Below are 23,927 nucleotides of genomic sequence, written 5' to 3'. Positions count from 1 at the left end.
GTATTTTAAAAGTAGTTGTAATTTGTGACAGTAAATATTTCATTTCACTATTGCTACTGTGCTTTAGCCTAAAAAGATAAGGAGCCCTATGATACCGTCTTGCGTTTGATTTTAAGTGATGGCACATATTCACTGAACGTCAACCAGGGTTTCAAGGACAAATAGGTACTAGTGACACTGCCTGTGCCCCACCGTGGGACCATGAGCATGTGTCACTCGGGCTTCTGCTGTGGGGATCATGACTGACTGATGGCTCCAGCTTCTGCCCTCTGGATTCACCACCGCTTCTTAGCCAAAGCTGAGCTTCTCTTGGGCTATTTGCAGTTACTGAGCAAGTGAGGATACTACTGTGGTCCACTCATGCAAGATCCAGATGCCTCTGAAGGGCGACTCTGGCTTGAGGACTCCCAATGTGTTGGTCAAGACCCTCTTAGGACTGAGTTGGGAGTCTGAGATCCTTCCTTCCCGCCCTCCTGTCTCCTTCCCTGTCTCCTTCACAGGGGGTCAGACCTGCATTGTGGTTCAGCCTCCCCATGCCTTCTCAGGTCTCTCCCTTTTCCCCTTCACAGCCAGTTCCCCCAATAAATCTCCTACACATGTAATGATGTCTTGGGGCCCCCTCTCAGGGAGCCCAAACTGACACGCCATCCCTTTCCCCAGAGGTGTTGTCCATCCTACCATCGAAAACCCTTTCAGGAGACAGCATGAGGACACTACATTTTCCACATAAACTTTCTTTATCCCTCTGCCCTGCGATGATATTTCCTCAGAATTCCCATGGCATTTTGAACTTTGTGTTTGGCATTTACGGCCTTTGGCTTTGTATCTGCTGGATCTCTCCTCCTGGATGATAAATACACTGAGAACTTGAAGAGCTGCTTCTTCACCTTGATTCGTTTGGTAACAGACTTCTTTATTTGTAATCGTAATAATTAGCATTTAATCAGCACTTTCCGTGTGCCCAGCACTGCCAGAAATACTTTTACGTGAATTAACTCAGGCAGTCCTCCAAATGGGGTAGGTAATATTCTCCTCATTTTACGGATGAGATCCAGAGAGGTTAAGAGTCTTGTCCAGGGTGACATAGCTGGTAAGTGACAGAGGCAGGGTTTGAATCGAGGCGGCTGGCTCCATGGTCCTGTTGTTCGTTTAGCAACTATTTTTTATTCCGACAGAATATGTTCCAGGTGCTATACCCAGTGTTGGCGTTGCCAGAGCTTGCAATCCAAGTCTAGAATTAACAACTATTTAAAAATTAAACCCCAAAACGTGATTTCCAAATAGGCAGGTGTACGTCTCTGGGAGACTAACAGCTACCTGATATTTTGAAAAATTTCTAAAAGCCTTCCTGCCCCAATGATTGTTTTCACAAGCCAATGTTTCCCATCATTAAAGTAGTGTTTTGAGACCAAGAATTAAGGTCTCCTGAAAGAGTCCCTTGACCTTCTCCCTTGTGTACATGCACTCATTATCACACCCACCCCTCTGACCCCAAAGAGAAGAGCTGTAAGAGAGGATGAAGTGTGGACGAAAAGGAGAAGAGATTAGGCAAAGAGGTGGGAGGAGAGGGACAGCCTGACCAGAGGGCTGTTGGGAAGGATAGGCTTGGGTGAGGCTTCTTTCATGGAAACCAAATTGCAGAGACACTATTGTAAAATTTTAAATATACAGCAACCGAAACGGAGTCACTGTCCCTCCAAAAGGTCTGGTTCTAACTGGGGAAAACTCTTTTAATGAGATCTTTGATAGTATTTTTAAGACAGCATGGAAGAGAGGAGAACAGGTGACATATGTTGCTTCTTTACAACTTCTGAAAGGGATTAACGTGTTTTATTTCTATGCGGTCATATTTCTCAGACAAACAGTGTAAACCTCTATTTTCCATGAATTTTATGTCTGATAAGAGAAGGATGTGTTTGGTTTATTTAGGCTTGCTGTAGTAGAGCTTATGATGAACTTTGGGGTAGAAGTAAAATAATATCTTGTGTGTGTGTGTGTTTGCGTGTGTGTCATATTGTACCTGTTTATTTTGGAGATAATGGTTCTGATCCTCTCTTTCTGCGCCTAAAATAAATATGTACACAAGCAGACACATCATTTTAACTGAAGTGAAAAGTAAATAATGAACTGGAAAAATATTTGAAATTTATAGAACAGGATATAGTTATATCCTCAGTACATAGAGAGCGCCTCTATATTAACAGGAAAAATTAGAACAAATGTTTAAATTATACATATATATGTCACAAGTGAAGAAATGACAAGAACCAGTGTTTTAAATGTCACTTCAGTTCTCTAGGATATATAAACTTACAAATTAGAATGTATTTACCTATTATTTTAGCAAAGTTGCTGGTGTGTGTGTTAAGACTTATTTTTTTAAAGATTTATTTATTTGACAGACAGAGATCACAAATAGGCAGAGAGGCAGGCAGAGAGAGAGAGAGGAAGGGAAGCAGGCTTCCTGCTGAGCAGAGAACCTGATGTGGGGCTAGATCCCAGGACCCTGGGATCATGACCTGAGCTGAAGGCAGATGTTTTAACCCACTGAGCCACCCAGGCACCCCTTAAGACTTTTTATTTATTTGACAGAGAGAGAGAGAGAGAGAGAGAAAGAGAGATCACAAGTAGGCAGAGAGGCAAGCTGAGAGGTGGGGGGAGTAGTCTCCCTGCTGAGCAGAAAGCCAGATGCACAGCTTGATCCTGGTCCCTGGGGTCATGTCCTAAGCAGAGGCTTAACCCACTGAACCACCAAGGTGCCTGGTGTATGTTTTTTCCTTCATGATTCATCCTGGTTATCTGTGTTTTCTTTCCAATATACCTTTGATAGAATTCTAATTTCGTATGATCTCTCTGGAAAGTAATTTGTTAGTATGTGCTAATATGCTAAAAATGTACATATCATTTGGCTTAATTTCCTTTTCTAGGAAATGATGATAGGTATACTTAAAGGCGATTAAAAAATGCATTGCAGCATTGTTTTCACATTTAAAATTTTGTTTGTTGAGGTAAATTTCACATAATATAAAATTAATCATTTTAAAGTGAATGATTCACTGGCTTTAGAACATTTACAGTACTGTGCAATCATCACACCTCTATCTAGTTGCAGAACATTTTCATCACTCCAACAGAAAACCCTGTACCCATGAAGCAGTCTCTTGTTCTTTCCTCCCTCCAGCCCTGGAAACTACTTGTGTGTGTGTTTAACCAGTTGGGGGATTTTTTTTTTTTTTCTTTTTAAAATCTTTTTTTCTTTTTAAAATCATTTAAAATCCACCCAAGTGATAGTACAGTTGACCCTTGAACAACGGGTTTCAACTGCATGGGTTCACTTTTATGTGATTTTTTTTTTTTAATAATAACACTACAGGAATGTAAATGTATTTTATCTTCCTCATGATTTTCTTAATAACATTTTCTTTTCCCTAGCTTACTTTATTGTAAGAATACAGCATACCATGTGCATATTATGTGTATACAAAATATGTGTTAATTGTTTATGTTATTGGTGAGGCTTCTGGTCAATAGGCTGTTATGAGTTAAGATTTTGGGGAGTCAAAAGTTAAATGCAGGGAGTAGACACCCCTAGTCCCTGCATTGTTCAAGGGTTAGCTGCCTATTTGTATGAGTCAAGATTCTTGGTTGTAAGTGGCAGAAAGTCTAACTTCCAAAGGGGGGGGATTTAGTGATACACACGACTATTCCAGGGGTACATTTGGCTTGAAGTATGTATGACTGTTGACAGGGATGTAAGTGGAGTCCAGGACACCCACCCATTCTCACGTTCACTCTCTTTTTTGACCTCCCTGTTGGTGAAAATTATTCCTTTCCACTCTTGGCTCTGTGTTTGTTTCTTTTCTGTGCTTCTGCCTCATTGTCAGGCTGTCTCTGCCAGGTACAGGAGAGATGGTCCCTGAAAGCTAGTGACCCTTGAGAAGAGTGTGGCCCCTCTGGGCTCCAGGTCTTGAGACCACACTGATTGGCTTTCCATGGGTCATGGACCTGTTCCTGTAGGAGATGGTATACTCTGGTTAGCTGGCCTGCATATTATTTGCCCGGTTCCTAGAGACTGAATCTCATTCTGGCTCATATATTCCTGAGAAAGTAGTTCTGGAAAGGCATTCTGATACATTCCCACATAAAACGGTACTGTTCGTATCTTTGCTCATGCCCATGTATATCAAGAGAGCATTGACTTTTGTGTTGATAATCCTAGGTCATTGAAAAAACCTTACATGACATTTTATAAGTTTTACTTAAAACTGTGGGAGTTATAGTGGAGGATTTATCTAATTGGAGGGAAGTAAGGGTTTCCCTTTTAATAAATGGATTTCCCACTCTTTGAGTTCTATGTTAAACACTATACACTTTTTAGGAGTTGTTCTGCACGTAGATACTGAGGGCTTGCTGTGGGCCAAATGAAGCTCCAGTGTCATGAGATTTTCCAGTCTATTAGGGAAGATGGATAATAAACAAATAACAAATAAGTGTATAATTTCGGGTAGTGATTATAGGAAAATGAAGCTTGGTCGGGGAGTGTGTATGCTGGTCTAGATAGCAGGGTCAGGGAAGGCCTCCCTGAAGAGGGGTTTAGTGTCAAGAACTGGATTGAGCAGGGAACAGTTTGGGATTATTTATGGGAGTAGTGTTCCAAACAGAGGGGACTGTAAATGTAAAGCCACTGAGTCATCAATACGCTTGATAATCTAAGGGAAGTCTAAATAGAGTTGGAAGAGTTGGGGGTGGGCGAGGAAAGGGTAGGACCAGGTGGGGCTTGTAGGTCTCACTGAGGACTTGGGTTTATTTATTTATTTATTTATTTATTTATTTATTTATTTGAAGGGTGAGATGGGGAGCCCCAGGGGGAGGATGAGCAGGGGAGTGACCTGAGTTGACCTTCAGGATCTTTCTTTGTAAAGAACGCCTTTCTTTTCTTTTGACTTGGTTTTTAAAAGTCTGATCCTTGGCCCCAATACTGAGCAGTGACTGGAGACAGAAAAGGAAGAGGTAAGGGAAAAAAGTGGTGCTGGAAAAGAGAAGTGAGTAGCCATGGAATCCATAGGAGGAGGAAGTTTTGCAGAAGGTGGGCACACATGGTCTGTGTCTGTCCTTACTGTGACAGTGAGCAGTGATGAGAAGACGGGCTGGCTGCAGCCCATGGGACAGGAAAGTTAGACTGCCATGGGCCTTGTAATGGGGCCCACACAGCAGCCCATGCTTGTAACAGTATGGAGGTGGGCTTGCTATGTTACCCCAAATATCTATAAGAGGCAAGAAGCAGATATATTAGAAAGTACCCCTGGCATGCCTGGGTGGCTTAGTCAGTGAAGCATCTGACTCTTGATTTTGGCTTAGGTCATGATCTTAAGGTTGTGAGATTGAGCCCTGTGTCAGGCTCCATGCTGGGTATGGAACCTGCAAAAGCTTCTCTCTCACCCTCTCCCTCTGGTTCTGCTCCCGCTCCCCTCCTCTCCTTGGCACTCTCTCTCTCTCTCTCTCTCTCTCCCTCTCTCCCTCTTAAAAAAATACCCCTGATGTTGACAAAAAATGGAGATAGATCTTCCAGCTGCTATAAAAGAATGAGCACAGGAAAATATTGATTGGTCAGGGTAATATTAATTTATCTATATAAATGATTGCTACGAGAAGCCAATGGTTGGCTTCATTTCAGGAACCTGCTTAATTAGGGCCCCATTTGTAGTTTATATTGTGTTTCTTAATGGAAAGACCTGAGGGGGTCTTGATCTCTGGCTCAGTATAACCTGAAAAGACCTGATTTTTATAAACTGTTGTTGCTAGCTGATGGAATCCCGGATGGAGATTGTGTTCTGGAAGTTGCTTGTTGGTGCCAGGTTTACACAGAATAGAAACATGACTGAATGTGTGCTAAGGCCACCAGGTCTTGTATATGAACTTGTCAAGATTGGTAATGTCATCATCTTTTCCACTCAGGGGTGTCACGCATGTGCTTGTCCCTGGGCCAGCACAAGTTATTGAGTGGCTGGGCAGAGATCATTTCTTTCTGCCTGGCTCTGTTATTTTTCTGCACTTTTTGGTAAATGACAATTAGAGAAACACAGCTTTCCCTAAAGATACCAAACAGGTCATTACAAGGTATTATCTACAACATATGTGTTATAACAGTTTTATTACGGTGTTGGACAGAAGAAATTTAAGTTATTTACTTTTTGGGGGGCATTTTGGTGTTGGTGAAAATACTATTTAATATATTGTGTGGGTCTTGAATGTACTTCAGTTTGTTTTTTTTTTTAAAGATTTTATTTATTTATCTGACAGAGAAAAATCACAAGAGAGGCAGGCAGAGAGAGATGAAGGGAAGCAGGCTCTCCGCTGAGCAGAGAGCCCGATGTGGGACTCAATACCAGGACCCTGAGATCATGACCTGAGCTGAAGCAGCGGCTTAACCCACTGAGCCACCCAGACGCCCCGAATGTACTTCAGTTTTAAAGACTAAGACAGGTTTGGAGAACATTATAGTTTGGTGTTGTGTTTGCTGAGTTGTTCTTTCCTTTGTTATGAATTAGGCTTTGAAAAATGGCTGAAAAAAAGATCTCTCCAAAACACTCTAGCAGCTCTTTTTTTTTTTCCCTTCCTTTGGTTCCCGCTCCCACCCTACTTCCTCTCTCTGGTAACAGCAAGTCTGATTTTTCTTCCAATGCATCAATCAGTTCCTTCCTTCCTTCCTTTCTTTCTTTCTTTCTTTCTTTCTTTCTTTCTTTCTTTCTTTCTACTCCATGTACAGGTGAGATCATTGAGTACATATTTGTCTTTCTCTATCTGACTTATTTTATTTAGCATAAAGCCTTCAAGGCTTTATGTTGTGCATAGTTTTGTTGGCTATGAAATTTAATGTACTCATTGTAAACATTGGAATGATACAAATAAGCAAAAAAGTAATTGAAGTATGAGAAAGCTCTTCAAATTCTGCAGTCTCCTAATGTCCATTGTTCCAGTTTTGGTAAGCATGTTTTCTATGCTTGCCCTTGCTTATGTGCGTCCTCTTCTCTCTCTGTCTCTCCCCCTGTTTGTCCATGTCTGTCTTGGGTGCGTAGCACACAGAAACACAGTTTTACCTGAATGGTCATTAGGCACAGTCTAACCCTAGACTTTTGACTTAACATTTCTTGGCCATTTTTCCACATCAGTAAGTGAAGACTTACATAATACTTAAATGGCTTTCTTATGTTCCGCTAGACTCCTATAACAAATGATCTGCCACCCATTCCTCAGGTTGTGGGTTTCTGCCTTTCCCATGCTGCTAGCAGATTGAGGCCTGGGAGTGAGAAGAGGCTACTTGGTGACCAGAGGCCTTTGGCTTTTTGTGTAAGGAATACAGTGGGCCGTGTTTGTAGTTGCTGGCGGGTTGGGGGACATTGTGATGGATTTCCAGATGTAAAGAGAATCCTTTGGGGAAGGCCATTTCAGCCTTTGCTGAGGTACTTCGGGGAAAGAGCACCTTTGTAACCTGTCCAGGAGGAAGGTCATTCCACGTGCAAGCTGACTTTGGTGTCCTAAATAAACCAACTTCTGGGTCGGCCCACTTTTAGATTTAGCAGCTCTTTAGTTCTGTGACTTCTACCAGATCTTTATGATTAAGAAAAATCATGTTTTGGGGGCACCTGGGTGACTCAGTTGGTTAAGCATCTGACTTCAGCTCAGATCATGATCTCAGAGTCCTGGGATTCAGCCCTGTGTCAGGCTCCCTGCTCAGCAGGGAGTCTTCTTCCCCTCTCCCTCTCCTTCTTCCCCTCCCCCACTCCTATTCTCTGTCTCTGTCTCTCTCATATTTTCTCTCTCTCTCAAATGAATCCATAAAATCTTTAAAAAAATCATTTTCCAGTTATACTTCCCCGTATCTCCTCAATTACTTCCCATTAATATTGATATGGCAGAGCAGTGTGGGAGCCTGACTGCTTGGGTTCGAGTCTAACCTAACCTCTCTGACCTTCCACTCACCATAAGGATGGTACCTGCTTCCTATGGCTACTAGAGTTTTAATTAAGTTAATATAATCAAAGCTCTTTTGTAAGCCATTACTATAATTATTAATAATTATTTGACGTAAGTAAGATGGCTCTCTCTGCCCTCATCATCACTTTTGTACTTCCTTAGTTGTTGGAGCTGGGTGCAGGTAGAGGTTACCAGCTAGCTCCTGCTTTATCTGTTGTTTTATTTCTATCAGTGACTGCCTGATGAGTGGTTTTGACTGTAATATAGGCTAGCCCCAATTCAGATCAAGAGAAGCAGAGGCAATTTTGCATTGATCCTACTGAAGGTATAGATATATTAAAATGTCTAAGAAGCACATTTGACTTAAACATTGTATATCATTGGTGTATATTTATGTTGTGTATTATATTGGTACTCCCTATTAGTTAAAAAGAAAATGTTAGGATCCTATATTTGAGAAATGTATGTCAAAATATTTAAACAAGGTAGCTCTACTTTTTAAAACTTTAGCACTAGGTAATTGGGTTCCATCTTTATATAGAATTACTTTTACATGTGGATTGTCAGTCCTGGATAACAAAGGGTTAATATCTTCCTGGCTTGTAAGAATTTTATTTTCTACATCTAGTTTACCTTCTAAATATAAAGATAGGAAAGTAATCCATTTTCGTAGGATGGCTATCTTTTACAACTTCTTCGGTCATAACTGATAATTGTTTCCTGTTCAGCTGTCAGGTTTTATTTCGGTGTTTACAAGGATGTTTTTGGATGCAGGTAACAGAAAACCGAAATGCAAATGATAAGAATTTTTTTTTCTCCTATAAAAGCAGCCCCAAACTAGGATGAGCCCTGAGACAGCTAATTCATTCGGCAGAATTCTTCGTCTTTGTGTCTCTTTAAAAACAATGAATCTTTTCCAGACATCTCCATCAGAATTCTTCCCATTTCTTATTGAAGTGCCAGGTCACAGGCTTGAGCCTAAACCTATCACTGGCAAGGGGTGTGTTGACTCTTTAATTGGCTCAGCAGCATCAGGTCTTCCCTCCTAGGGCCAGCCTCCAGAAAGGACATGTCTTTGTGGGGGGAGGATGAGCCCTGTGCAGGTAGGGGCTCTGTTAGGAAGAGGAAAGTTCTGACTGTGGGAATGGATAGGGTGGGGGGCTGGAGGGAAACTGACAGTGTCTCTCTAGGCCACTGTTACTTTTCAGTTTAAATGGAGAATATCTATGAAGTAAATCTATGGATTTAATATCTGTGGAAGTAAATCATCAATCATGGTAACATTTTGGATAAGTGTATATTTTTAGGGAAGAATTTAAAATTTTGCACTCTAACTGGTATATACAACAGGCTGTAAAGCTATCAGCAAAGCTAAAAGAGGAGTTTGGTTCACTTTTTGCAAGGAGGAATATATATAGTTTAGCCCCCAGTATGCTTCAGAATCATTATGCCAGGGCTCTGGGGCCTTTTCCTTCTCTTGGGCCATCCTGGTTGTGATTGGGCATACAGGCACATGTGTATCTGCTGTTGGCCCTGGAGAGGACTGTAAATTGGATGAACAGTGTGGATGGGGGTCGCTGGAATGGTGGGACAAAAGCTTGATTGGCTTGGATGCTTGGTTGGGTGGGTGGATTTAAAGTGTTTATTTTCTTTTTATTATATATCACAAGTTACATATTTATGAAGTTTATTCTTTCACATATGCATTCAATATTTCAAACAATTATTAAATGCCTTTTTATGTCTAGCACATGGCCCGTGTGCACATAAATACATTGAATTGATTCAAGACCGAAATTGAGACTGGGGTTCTCTTGAGTGAATATAGAAAGGGGAAAGGGAGGGCATTGGGGGTTAGTGTGCAAGGGCTGATTAAAAAGGTGGGCTGTGGAAACCAAATAGGAGAAAAAAAGAAGGGAAGGCTTGAGCCTATATAAATAGTGACCAGATGGTGGGGTCTTTGGGTTCAAGGACCTGGTAGGGTTGAAGAGTTGCTGGAATTAGCTTTCTAGAAGGGTGGGCAGGGACAAGGTGAAATGGCAGGTGACAGGATCCCCAGACGTGGGGAGGTGAAAAGCAGTGCCTGGGTCTAGGCTGTGGTTTGGGCATGCCTGCATGGTGGGACAGGGGGTGGAGGACAGCCTCCTTGCAGTGTGGAAGTCAGGCATGACCTTTGGAAATGCTGAAATCAGTGCTAGTTACAAGAGAAAGAGTGAGCCAGGCCCTGAAATCTTCTGAGAGTATGCTGGGATGAGCAAAAGACTCTGTGCAGCTCGGGTGGGTGGGCTAGTTGGCATGCAGACTGGTTGTGTGACTAGCAAAGAAGCGTTGGTGTGAGGGAGGGGAAGCACTGCCATGGTCTGGATAGTGCAGTGTGGAGCAGGGAGGATGCCAACCTCCTCTTAGGCCCGGCAGTTGTGGTGTAGGAATAATGAAAGACTTACCTGGCAGTCTACAGGGAAGCAGTCCCCTCAAGGGACTCCATGTTTTAGGTGGAGCCAGAAGAGATGTGGTGCAGGAGAGGGGATTTGGTGAGCTTTATTGGATCTAGGGCATGGACAGGTTGTAGTTAGGAAGCTGGGGTGAGATTAAGTGATGCCCAGAGCCATATAGAAGTGACAGTCAGAAGTGTTGGTCATGTGGGAAGCTTGGATTTCTAGGAACATGGATGGAAATCAGTGGAAGACCAGAGGGGACATCCCTGTTGTGTGTCTAGTCTAATGGTTGTGTATTTATTGATTCTGGTGTCAGGCATCTCGTGGGGAGGTGAGGAATAGGGGCTGGGTTTTGGGCAGGAGCAAGGAGAACATCTCCTTATGTCGGCATGGGGTGGGGTAAGGGTTATCTTCAGTCCATTATTGCTTAACTTCTGGATGACTCCAGGAATAATTCCATGTCAAATATGTCCAGTGATGTTAATACCTAAAAGTGGATGTAGATGGAAAACATGGCACTTGAGAGAGTTTTTCTGAAATTTGAAGTCGCCGTGGCATCAGAAAAAGCGTGCTTGCAGACTTTCTCTTTGAAAAGTCTGGACTCTTTTCTGTTCCAGACTGTTCTGGACTTTTCTCTTTGAGTTCTTAATGCTTTCCAGAACTTACTGGAAATAATTTTGCATGGTGGTGTATTAGTTGGTGTGGTGTCACACCAGGTGTCCTTCCCTGCAAGCTGACTTTAGGGGATGACTAGTCCCGACTCCTGATTCACCCTTTTCCACCAGCCTTCTCCCACCATGTCTTTGACCATATCTCCTTTCACAGCACTGATGGACTGAGCTGAACCTTTTCATCTGCTAGGTAGTTAGTATTTCATCCACACTTGGATTTGTATTTGCATATAATCTATACAAGGGACATTTTTAGACCTGTCAATAGGTGCATTTTTCAAATGTATATTTCTCCTTCATAATAATGATGATAATAAAAGTGTTGATTTAGCACTGAAGCACAATCAGCATACCTGCTGTCTTATGACCTGATTGCTCGCTGAGTCTCAAAAGGGCTTCCCTGTGTGGATTTTACCTCCTTACCAGGTATGAAGCTCCAGGTCGTTCATCTGCCCTTGGCACAGTCTGCTGCACACACAGGAAGTTCTAAAATCTACTGGCCAGTGTCAGGAAAAGGAGTCTTGCCTGCACCCTGATTAGCATGGATTATCATTGACAGAAAGTTTGTATCAGTGGGCAGCGTCTCTTATTCAGATCCATTTTTTCTGCTTTTCATTACTATGTTATTCTTGGGGTCATCTCTTTATGGGCTTGCTGACCTTCATGGCTGGTGAAGCTGCTTGGTGTGAGTTTCTTCTTCCCCATCAACATTTCCACAGTAATGTTGAAAAACAGTTCCTCCCAAACCCCATGACTTACGTAGGCCTTTATGGCAACAAGTGTCTATTTTTCTTCCTCACCAGTCTCCATTGGTTGGGGTGGTTCTGTCTCTGGCTGGTGGTTGCTTGGGGTTGGCTTCACCATGGGCTGGGTCCAGCTCTGCTCCAGGAGTTTCCTTGTATCCCTTAGAGCAGAGACTGCCTGAGGTTCTCCAGCCATAACTGGGTCATATTTCTAAGGACTGGATGCCCCAAATCATTTGTGGGTGTGTGTCATCCAAAGGTGTGGCTTCAGCTAAAGAAGAATTTGTGGCATTTTTACAAACTATCCCAAGAGGGAAAGAGGACAGGGACCAAGGCAGTTGTTAGAAGGTGAAATCACCAGAGTCATATTAGCTTTTAAGTAACAGTGCATCACTAATGACATTTATCCTTGTCAGTGTTTTCTGTCTTATGTCTGACCAGTTTATTTTCCTTGTTCTCGCTATTCTATTTATAAAATTCTGTTTTATTTAAGTTGTCAAGTTCACCTTGAATGCTTATTTCCCCCTTTTCTGTATAAGTCTGTAATCTTGAGCATCCTCCTTTCATGATTTCATGCCATTGTCTAGGGAATTTGTGTAAGCTAGCAAATGATACCATCTTCATTTACACTTGGATGTGTAGGCAGGTCTGGGAAGGCTCTTAGTTCTCTGGTGGGGGGGGGGGGAGTTGGCAGCAGGAGGGATGGAGGGATAGGAAGGACTGGGGGGTTCTTCCCGAAGAACCACACTGAGCTCCCCGTTCCTTTTGAGGGTTTCCACTGGGGCTCCCGAGTGGTTAAGGATCTTTCCCCTTCCTTTGGTGTTTCCTGGGGGTGTGCTGAAGCAGGTTTTTGTGAGGCTCTGTTATGATCCTCTCAATTAAAAAGGAGTGGAAATAGTATGAAAAGGATTAAATGTGAGGAAATGGAGGGATAATCCCATTGCTTTCCTAGATTTGTTTGTTGGTAGTGCTTATTGCTGTATTGGAATCAAGTGACATTTAATAAGGCCAGTCTCAAACATTACTGAACTGTACCTGTGAAAATGAAGTTGGGGTCTGCAGTGGCTGGACCAAGAAACAGGTGAGGCCCAGAGGACCTGAAGCAGTGTTAGATACAGTCCTTCATGGCGAAACCCACTGTGTGTTATTGTAATTGGTGTGTCAGGACCTGATAATACAGTTGAGTAAGTGAGGGTCAACAGGCAAGCTTCACACTCTGCAGTGGCCAGATTTAGGAAACCTTTGCTTGAGAAGCACCAACATCCACTCATGAGAACACACTCCTCCCAGCACATGCAGATTTTTCAGATTAGTTTCCCCAGATTTTGATGGCGATTCTGCACCTGGGAGAGAGGGACTCTGCGGGGAAGTTGTGTAAACATTCTTCCCTCCCATTGTGTCCACCTCCATTCCTCACTCCTCACCTTTACCAGACCTGCCAAGTCCAAGACTGAAGGCCCTGGAATCCTGGCAAGCAGTCTGGCCCCCACTATAAGACAAACAGAGATGGTAGATCTTTTGCTTTTAATTGAGAAAGGGCTTCCATGTGATTAAATAGAGGGCATGAGTGAATATTCATAAATGTGACTACTGATTGATATCATTACTTAACGAGGGAGAGGAAAGCAAGCAGACAAATTAATAAACACCTTTGAGTTTGCAGATGTGCATCTGTTTCTCAGCAGATAGCACTATTAAAAACTTGGCTCAGTGAAAATATTGTAATGCACTTGAAATCTCAAAGACAGACTTAATTTCTGACGTAGGGCAACTCATTAAACCTGATGGTCATGCTTCCCACCTGTAAATAGATTAATGGTACTTCTGAATGTGGTATGAATTTCAATTACAAAGATTATTTTCAAAGAATTATTGAATAGTTATTCTATACAGAGCCTTAAATTAGGAACTAACAAATTAAAAAGAGGGGTAAAAGCAAAGAGAAAGAAAGGTAGAGACTGAATCCTGTCATTTATGTAAAATATGCCTATTTTGAATAAAGAGAGGTTACAGCAATTGGTTGATAAAGATTATGCAGAATAGTAGCGAAGTGACAAATCAGCCAAACCTTAAAGTGACATCACTAAAAGTTTGCCTCTTGTTTTCATCCTATTTTAAAGTCTAACCTCATCATTGTGTCAGGCATGTTAAGGGGGAGAAAAAAAGAAATTCGGGATGCCTGGGTGGCTCAACTGGGTAAGTGTCTGCCTTTGGCTTGGGTCATGATCCTAGAGTCCTGAAGTTGAGTCCTGCATCAGGGTCCTTGCTCTGAGCGGAGCCTGCTTCTTCCTCTGCCTGTGGCTCTCCTTGCTTGTGCTTGCGCGCTCTCTCTCTCTCTGACAAATAAACAAATACAATCTTTAAAACGATTCTCATTCTAGTATAATTGCCATGTAGTGTTATATGAGTTTCAGGTGTACAATATACTGAATGAACATTTCTGTACATTATTCAGTACTCCTCACAAGTGTGCTCTTAATCCCCTTCACCTCTTAATTATCCAATTGAATTCCTTTTTTCCTGTCATTTTGTTTAGACAATAGAGCCCTGTAGCCATTCACCTAGAGTGCTGATTCACCCACAGACCCATTTTTCTTTAAAGCAGCTTTTGTCTATTTGATAAGGGGTTTTCTTAGCAGGTGGGAGCTCAGACAGACTGAGGTTAGCAGGTACAGCCTGACTTCTATGACCGGGGGCTCTGGGAGGAGTCTCACCAATCATGACATTGTTTGTGAAAGATCTTTCACTTACTGGGGACTGAGATAATATCTTGCAGTGATCACAACTTTAAAATAAAGGTCCACCACATCCAGGTGCTCCATCACTGTGACCAGTAATGGAGCAAGGGGGTGACTTGCCAGGTGCCCAGAAGCAGCTGAGGCCAGACCCCACTTCCTGCCCCTGAACAGGGCCTGTCCACCTGTCCTGATCCCTGGTGCATATACTCTGAAGATCATTAAAAAGCTTTTTTCAAATCCACCAAATGTAAAATAAATCACTGCCCCCTTTTTTATCTGTTAAAAGGCTGGGTGGAGGGACCCCTGGGTGGCTCAGTGGGTTAAGCCTCTGCCTTCAGCTCAGATCATCATCCCAGGGTCCCAGGATTGAGCCCCACGCCGGTCTCTCTGCTCGGCGGGGAGCCTGCTTCCTCCTCTCTCTCTCTCTCTGCTTGCCTCTCTGCCTACTTGTGATCTCTCTCTGTCAAATAAATAAGTAAAATCTTAAAAAAAAAAAATAAATAAAAGGCTGTGTGGAAGAAGCAACCAGGCTTGGTAGACTGTCTCTGGGAGGAAGTCGAAGATACAGATCCCTGGAACTAGCATGCTGGCAAACCTGGATATAGGAATCCAAGATATGTGCCTGTTTGGAATGATCTTGAGGTAGGATTGAGAAATAAGTGATGCTAAAGCTGATAGGGAAGCTTAGAGCACTAAGTATAGAGACTGTTCCATGCCAACCCTACCATTAGTAATTGGGTCAGCAGCTACAACAGAGATCCAAATTCTGTAGCTTCAGTATATTGGGTGGTAACTCTCTCATGGATAAGAAGTCAAGATGTTGGCTCTCTAGAACTGGTATGACAGCTTCAGAGATCTGTGCTCCATCTACCTTTCTGATTCTCCACCCTTGAGGCTATCTGTTGGTAGTAGGAACTTCCACCATCTTGTCCATGTTATAGGCCTGATCCTGAGAAGGAGAAGAAAAAAGGATGATAGGCCCTGCCCGTCCAGGTGAAATAGCTTCCCTTAAAGTGTTTTCTTAAGGAAGTCCCAGGGTTTCCAGTACAGCTCATAGACCACCCCTGGCTGCAAGGGAGGCTGGTACATGCTATTTTCTAACAGGGCATGGCTCCCTGGAAGAAAATCAGTGTTGTAAGACATGAATGAACAGTGGATACTGGGTAGATGTCCCAAGCTCACCAGCCTAAGGAGTGCAGACCATTTTCTTTAGCACTGGGAAGTTGTTGGAGGATTCTGAGGAGAGAGGAGAAGGGTTTACTTCAAGAAGACGAAATGGCAGGAGGCTTGGATAGCGAGTGGAGAGGTTGAGAGTAGAGGCAATGCTCTGTGGATTCGCATGGACTGGAATATGGATGAATACACTCTAACCACTCATATTCACTTGGGAAACTGAGGCAACCAGATGGCACTGATTTAAGAAATGCCCGTCCTGTAGCACTTGAATTAACAGGCTTGACAGTTAACTGAATGTCTTTCAATAGAATATGAAGAACCACGTCAGGCATCATACGATTAGCAATTTTATCTTTTGATTATGCTCAGTGTCATTTCTTGTTTCAGATGAGTGAATTGCTTCCATAAAGCAACCTTAAAACAATTTCTCTTCTGTTCTTTGCACTCATTTTGACACTAGTAGAGCAAATTATAATGGAATCATATTGAAACCCTCTTCGATTTAAACTATGTACAAACAGACTTGGAAATTTTGTCAACCTGTGCACATCAGCAGCAGTTTCTCTGCCATTTGTAGCCACAATTGAATAGGCATTTAGATCAGTGACAGGTTTGTAAGGTTTGTAATTCAAAACACAAAGTCCAAATGCACCAGGTAAATGCAGCAGTCACAAATAAAGGGTATGGGCTAACACGCACATGGTTGACAATAAGTCATAAATCCATTGTTGAGCTGATGTGACTTTTGAATATAGTTAATCTAATGCTTGCAGACTTCTTTCAAGGTTGACTATCTGGATTTGGAATATTGGGATTTCTGAGATGTTTCAGTGGATTATGGAGACAAAGGATGGAGTATTTGAAGTTGGAAGTATTCTATACATGACCTTGGCTTCTTGCCTTGGGTATCCATACTCCAGATATTTGAAATCATAGGGTTTATGTTTGAACTACAACATTTTCTCTCATAAAGGGACACAAGTGGTGTGATGTAGTCACAGTTCCTAGTCATCAAATTCCAACATTCCAAAGACTGGCACTGTTGCAAGGGATAGTTTGAAATGGCCATAGCTCAGGGACCGAGCTATGTGAAAAAAGGCATCTCCATGTTGGCAGTACAGAGGGGAGCAAAAAATAAATCCACCCACAGGACGCCTCCTATCTGCCACTGACTCATCCCCTCACCGTACTAAGACTTACATACTTTCAACCCTGTAAAGGCATATTATCTTTTGTGTTTTGAAACCTAGGTGTCTTGTGAAAGGACACAATTCCACTTCCAAATTCACATGTAGATGAAGGAAAGAATTCTTTTCATTACTTCACCCAGTCGCATCCATCCTGTGAGGAAGAGTCTTGGTTTGAGATGGGAACTCTGGCCTCTTTTTATTTGCTAAATAAGGTAAATAATATTTACCAATATTAGATGTTTCTCTCTGACAGTGAGTTTCTGGCACAATGTCTGATTTCATTCAGGGAAACACAGGGATTTACAAATTCCAAAATCTCCACAGATCAGTCAACGATGTGGTAAACAGTTTCTCAGCTAGGCAGATGGAGGCACTTCTCTAGTGCCAGCAGCTGAGGGGCTGAGGATCTGGATGGCAGCACCTGCACCAGGGGAATTATTGAAAATTGTACCACTATAAACAAAAGATACTCATCCAAGCTCAGGACTGATGGTTCTTCTTTCTAACAGATATTTAACCTGATTTGCCTGCAAAAACACTCATGTTACTAAAAACAAAACCAGCAGAGGTCACATGAATTTTCGGTGGCTAAACGCTGAGGTCTTCTCTGGCTTTGCTCTGCCTCTCACCCATCCCATTCATGACCAATTCTATCGTAGGGCATCTCATTCATAAGGAATAGGGGCCCAAGTGATGGCATCCTTTAGCTCCCTGTACTCTAACAACCTCTCCATTAAGCCATTGCAAATTATCATACCACCTGAGTGTTATTGAGGCACTTACCATATTAAGGTAGCTCTCTATAAAACCTCTGATCCCCCTTCCAAACAGAGGGCTGTCCCTAGGCCCTGCCTGTATGGAAGTTTTGAATCAGTCGCTGCTGAGAGGATTAAGTTTATCCTACACGGACAGAAAAAGCTTCCTTTTACATCACTACAAAACTGGTGAATGAAGCTACCCAAGGACCAGGCACCAGCCAGACAGCTGGGCAGCAGTGAGTCTGCTTATCTTGGGAAACCCAAAGAGAGCCAACCAGCTCTGAGACTTTTATGATGGCAAGTGTAAGAGCTATTGTGTAGAGTGTAAGTGAGAAGGCACCTAAAGTAAAGGTTTGCTTCCTGCCAGGGGTGGGCAGGAAGTTGGGCAATGACTCAGTCCAGCCACAGAGGCCTCCTGCCGTAGCATCTGGAGGGAGGGTGAAATGTGGTTAATGTGGGGACATGGAATGGATTCTTTCCCAACCCTGCCTTCAGTCAGTGGCAGCAGAGGAAACTGCCATCTTACATGAAGTGCACTCTGTGGAAAACGATTGGAATAAAGAACCCAGGGAGAAACTGAAACAAATATAGTGGTATCTGATCATTTGGTAAATCCTAACTGGACGTTGATCTGACCCACCCATAATGCTAGGCATGGAGGATACAGCTATGATTGGAAACAGTTCCTGACTCTAGGGGGCTTCTATGGGGCCAGAGAAGAGAGGCAACTGAACAGTGTGGCCAATCAAGGTGAGCAAATGTTGGGTGGGAACTCTTGGTGGGATCCCTGAAGAAGACATCATGTGCCACATCTTCTCAGCTCACCTTGTGCTCACCTGAAGCTGGTGGGCAGTTTCTGTGCACCCTGACAGCTTCCTACCTACCTCCAGTACCTGTTTGCCTCTCCCTTTTTCTCCTCCTGGGGGGTGGAAGACACTGCCCCTCGTGCAGCATTCAGCCAGTGGGTGGATAGGTTCCTTGCCTTCCTCCCTGCTCAGTGGGGCAATTCTGAGGCATGCTCCATATAGTCTCCTAGAGGTTCTTAACAGGAGTGAGTCCCAGCTACCCTCAGCAGTAGCTCACTCCTTGATCAGTCCTGTATTGATGTTCCTGCCTTACTTCCCCAGCAAATCCTGGGCCCCCTCCGAGTTAGCCACCTGGCTCAAATCCTTTCCTCAGGCTCTGCCTTTAGGGGTTGACCTGCCTCAGGCTAAGGATCTGAAACAGCACATGGCACATGGCACTTTATTGGCACTTTTGAGTCAATTGGAAGATGGGCACTCACACGCTGAATGGGCAGCCATGTGTCCATGTGACCAGTGAGAGTGGCCCAACTTGGATGTTTCCCCACCTGCTCCCTTCATGAAGCAACTTTGGAAAGGTCATAGTCTGACTAGTTTTACCCAGCAGTCCCACTGGGTATCACTGGGGCGATAGTAGAGACTTATCGACTGGAGACACTGGATTGTTTGTACATCTAAACTGCCTAAGGCATCCTATCTTTTCCCTGCTGCTCATGGGATGGGTGCCTTTCAAGTCATGCCTGTTAGGTTCCTTGGCAACCACCCCAATATCTAGGCCTCAGAAAACATGTCACCTCACTTCCCCGACACACGAAACACGGAGACACAGTCTTTTAGGCACTCTGTAGGGCCAAATGTGTTTCAGAATTTAAATAGTTCAGACGTTGGAAGTGTAAAACCGTACATCCATCAAATATGACACATCTATGACCCTTGGAAGGGTCTGAGGCCATATCCCCTAAGACAGCATTTTAAAGTTTCTGTACTTTCACCTTGAGTACAAGTTTGCCCCAACACGATTAAAAAAACTTTTGGTTCTTGGACAATATCAGATTTCCAATTGCAGGCGCAGGATTATGGAGCTCTTCAAAGTTCCACCCACCCACATCCTATCAAGGCCCACTGCCTGCCCTTCCTCTGACTTCTGAAGGACTCATGGCACTCAGTCTGTAACGAAGTACAGCACCTGATACCACTCTGTCTCACATTGTTCTCATTGTTTTTCATGTCTTCATTTCAATTCTAAATATACGTGAAGGCAGAGATCATGTTTTGTGCAGCATGCTGCATCTGGTAGGACTCTCTTGGTTGTAGGAAAATGGATTCATTTTAACTTTTCAAAAATGGAAGTAGAGTTGATACACACTTTACATTAGTTTCAGTTGTATAACATAGTGAGTGGACAATTTTATACATGATGCTTGCAAGCGTAGCTACCATCTGTCACCATACAATGCTATCACAATTCCACTGACTATATTCCCTGTGACTTATTCATCCCATCACTGGAAGCTTATACCTTCCACTCACCTTCACTCATTTTGCCTGTCCCCAAACACCCTCCCATCTGGCAGCCCCTAGTTTCAATTCATGGGTATTTTTTTTCCTGTACTTTGTGCTTGTTTTATTTTTTAGATTCTACATAAAAGTGAAATGGTATTTGATGTGTAAAAACAGAGTTTTTGGTCTTGTAACTGACAAAGTTTAGGAATAGCCTGTGATACAGGACCAGCTGGGTCCAGAGGCTCTATTAATCCATCAGGATTCAGTGCTTTCTGTCTCTCTGGCCACTACATCTTTGTTGGTATCATTCTTGACCAGGCTTCTGTATGTGGCTGCCCCTAGAGCCGGGAGGTTTACAATGGCTAGCTGAGCCATTGCCAGGGAGAGACAGCTTCTCTGTCCTCATGCTTCCACAAAAACTCTCATCAGTCCCTCCTCTTGGCCAGCTTGGTCCTAAACCAATCTCCATAGCCAAGAATGGTGGTGTTCTTGACCAAACATGGGTCCCCGTTTCCTTAGGAACAAGTGCTTTCAGGCACTGTTGGTAGAATGCAAAATGGTATAGTCCCCAGGGAGGCCAATTATATATGCATTTACCCGCTGACCCAGAATGTCCACCATTGGGAAGCTGAACCACTCATGCAGGGGCAAACAAATGGAATATGTGTGCACAGGGCTCTTCATCGTGGAGCTACTTAAAATAACAAAAGATGAAAAATCATCAGATATCCATGAACAGAGACTGATTTAATGAACTAAGGCACCTCCATACTTGAGGATGATGGAAGAAATGAAAAATATTTGGATGGTTAATTTTATGTGTCAACTTGATTGGGTTCTGGGATGCCCTGATACTTTGGTCAAACATTGTTCTGGCTGTGTCTGTGGAGGGTATTTCTGAATGAGATTAACATTTAAACTGGTGAACAGTGAAGCAGATTGTCCTCTGCAGTGTGTGTGGGTCACATGTCAAACAGTGTAAGTAAATATTTATTGGGGCTTTGTGTTTGCTGGCCCCCTAATATTGGTCACAGAGATACCTTCAACACTACTTCCTGAAATAAATGAATGTGTTCATCAGTTAACCTGTGTGTGAATGTCGAGACTGCTAAGGCTGCTGGAACCTAAGAAGTTATTCAGATTGGTATCCATCTATACAATAGATTGAAAGTGTGGCTGGTGATAGGCAGGAGAGGGGACAAGAGCCCAAATGGTGGTCCAACACAGCCTTGTGAGATGGTGAAAACCTGAAAGGCAGAATAATATGCAGGTCCAGAAACATTTAGTCATAGTCTGGGCGAGACTGTGTGGATTGGAAGCAGGGATTTGTCACAGCCCTTGTTCATTTTGTGAACCCATTAGGTTAGAAGCCACGTTGTGCAAGTTTTGACACAATATCTTCTGAGAAATTAGGGCATTGTAGACTCTTCTTACTGTTAAGCTTGCTTGCATTCAACTTCAATTCCTTCAAAGACTCTCAAATTTTGAGGCTGCAGAGATTTCTCTACTGTTCTGCAGTTGTCTGTCATCCGATGTAACAAAGCATTTCCTGATAAATCACTAAAAATATCTGCTGCTTCATGAAAAGCAGATTTCTCTTTGGTGATGCATGCTCGAGATGATGGAGTACTGGCTTCTGATGGGCATTCCATCCTACTGATCACAGCAAAGCCATGACAGGCACAGCCAGTGCACTACTGGCACACTTACATGCAGAAATTCAGCCCCCTTGGTTTCTCCCCAAAATGGCTTTAGATGATTCTGCTGTGAAGGAAAACAGGTCGACTTATTACTGGTATTGTTTGAGTCCTTTGCACTCTGATTACCCACCAGGTCCTTGAACATGGCAGATGTTGCCTACTCGTTGTGGACTTAAAATAGGTCAATGGGAACCTAGCTGGCCAGACTAGACCCAGCCTCCAGGGCCAGCAACTCCTTTGCAGCAAAGCCTTGAGGGAGAACCCTCAGAGTCAAAGCCCTGATTAAGGAGGAAAGAAGCTCATGTACCTCTCACCAGATGATTCTCAGCCTCAGCGAAGGTTCCATTCTTTGTCCCTTGGATGGGACAATATGGAGGCACATCCCCAGTGGCACAGTGCTCCAGTTTCCCGCAGTGGTTGCCTCTTCATTAACACAGACACTGTATTGGCTGCACCTCTACCTTCTTTTCCATCTCCGTTTCTCTACTTCCTGGAATAAGCTACTTAGACTCAAATCTTTTTCTCAGGGTCTTTCTCTCTGAGAATCCAAACAAGACAGTCCTAGAGGTCTACAAACCCTCCGACCCCAGCAGCTCATAAGAGAGATCCCACAGCCTGCTGGAAGCCATGTTAGTACGACAATGCAGTGAACTGAAAACATAGGGACAGAAACAGCAGGTTAACTAATATGGGGGCTGAATTCTGCTGAACACCTTGCAAATAGAGAGACTGGGACTCCGTATGACTGCAGGCATGTAAGAGAGCCCACCTGAGATCAGTGGCGCTTGCCTCCTATCTGTAGAACTGTAGGCTTCTGAGCAATAACAAAGGGTGTTTATTTGGACTATAAGATTTGGGGTCATTTGTTATGCAGCTATCGTAACTGCTACAGGTTGCTTTTTTTTTTTTTCAACTAAGCTATAACTGACAACATTGCATGTACTTAAAACATACAATGTAATAATCTGATATATGAGGAAAAAATAGTTCCTATGTGTTACCAAACAAGGAAGAAAATTGTGGAAATGTGGAACCATTGTTTCAAATGAGGTGGTGTGGGCAGTGGAGGCCATAACTGACCTGCAGTTTTTAAATGGAGATGACCTGATGTTTCCATGTCACTGTGATGAGAGAGAATTGGAGGAAGCTCTGGCAGCAGAAGCAGCTACTAAATGACCAGAGACTCTAGAATGAATTACACCAGACTGGGAGTACCATCTACCTTCCAAGCTATAACTTCTTCATTCTCAAAAATCCTCCATGAGGCATGAAGTGGGAGAAGATGTTTACAAAACATATATCTGAAGAAGACTTGTATCTAGAATATATAAACAATTCTTAGAACTCTATATTAAAACAATCCATTTTTTCTTAAGGGCAAAGGACCCGAACAGCCACTTCCCCAAAGAAGGTTTTACAATGGCAAATATATGCATGAAAAAATGTGCCACATCCTTAGTCATTAAGGAAAGGCAAACGAAAATCAGATTGAGACACGACTACAAAATCTACAAGTATAATTAACATTAAAATGTCTGGCCACACCAAGTTTTGGCAAGGATGCGAAGCAACTGCAACTGTCCCAGTCTGCGGATAGATGTGTAAAATGATACAACCACTAGGGAAAATAATTTGGCAGATTCTTAAAAAGGTATGTTTCCCATTCTGTAGGTTTCCTATTTTCAGAGAAATGAAGGTATATGTCCATACAAAATGTGGACATGACTATTCAGCAGCTTAATCTAGAAAAGCAAACTGGACAAAACTGAAGCGTTCATCAGAAGGTGAATGGATGAACAAATTTTAGTGTATCCATATGGTGGTATATTACTCAACGAAAAGCACCAAACTATTGATGCACACAATAAAGTTGAATCTGAAAATTATTATGGTGAGTAAAAAAGACATACTGTACAGAGTGTACATACTGATTCCATGTCTATAAAATTCAGGGGATGCAAAATTAAAGTGACAGGAAGCAGAGGAAACAAAGGCAAAAATGAACTATTGGGACTTCGTGATGATGAAAAGCTTTTGCACAGCAAAGGAAACTATCGACCAAACCAAAAGACAACTGACAGAATGGGAGAAGATATTTGCAAATGTCTTACCAGATAAAGGGCTAGTACCTGAAATCTATAAAGACCTTACCAAACTCAACACCCCAAAAAAGAAATAATCCAATCAAGAAATGGGCAGAACACAGGAATAGACATTTCTCCAAAGAATACAAGCA

The sequence above is a fragment of the Meles meles genome, chromosome 15, assembly GCF_922984935.1.
Source record: "Meles meles chromosome 15, mMelMel3.1 paternal haplotype, whole genome shotgun sequence".
Lineage (NCBI taxonomy): Eukaryota > Metazoa > Chordata > Mammalia > Carnivora > Mustelidae > Meles > Meles meles.
This window is presented reverse-complemented; position numbering follows the sequence as displayed.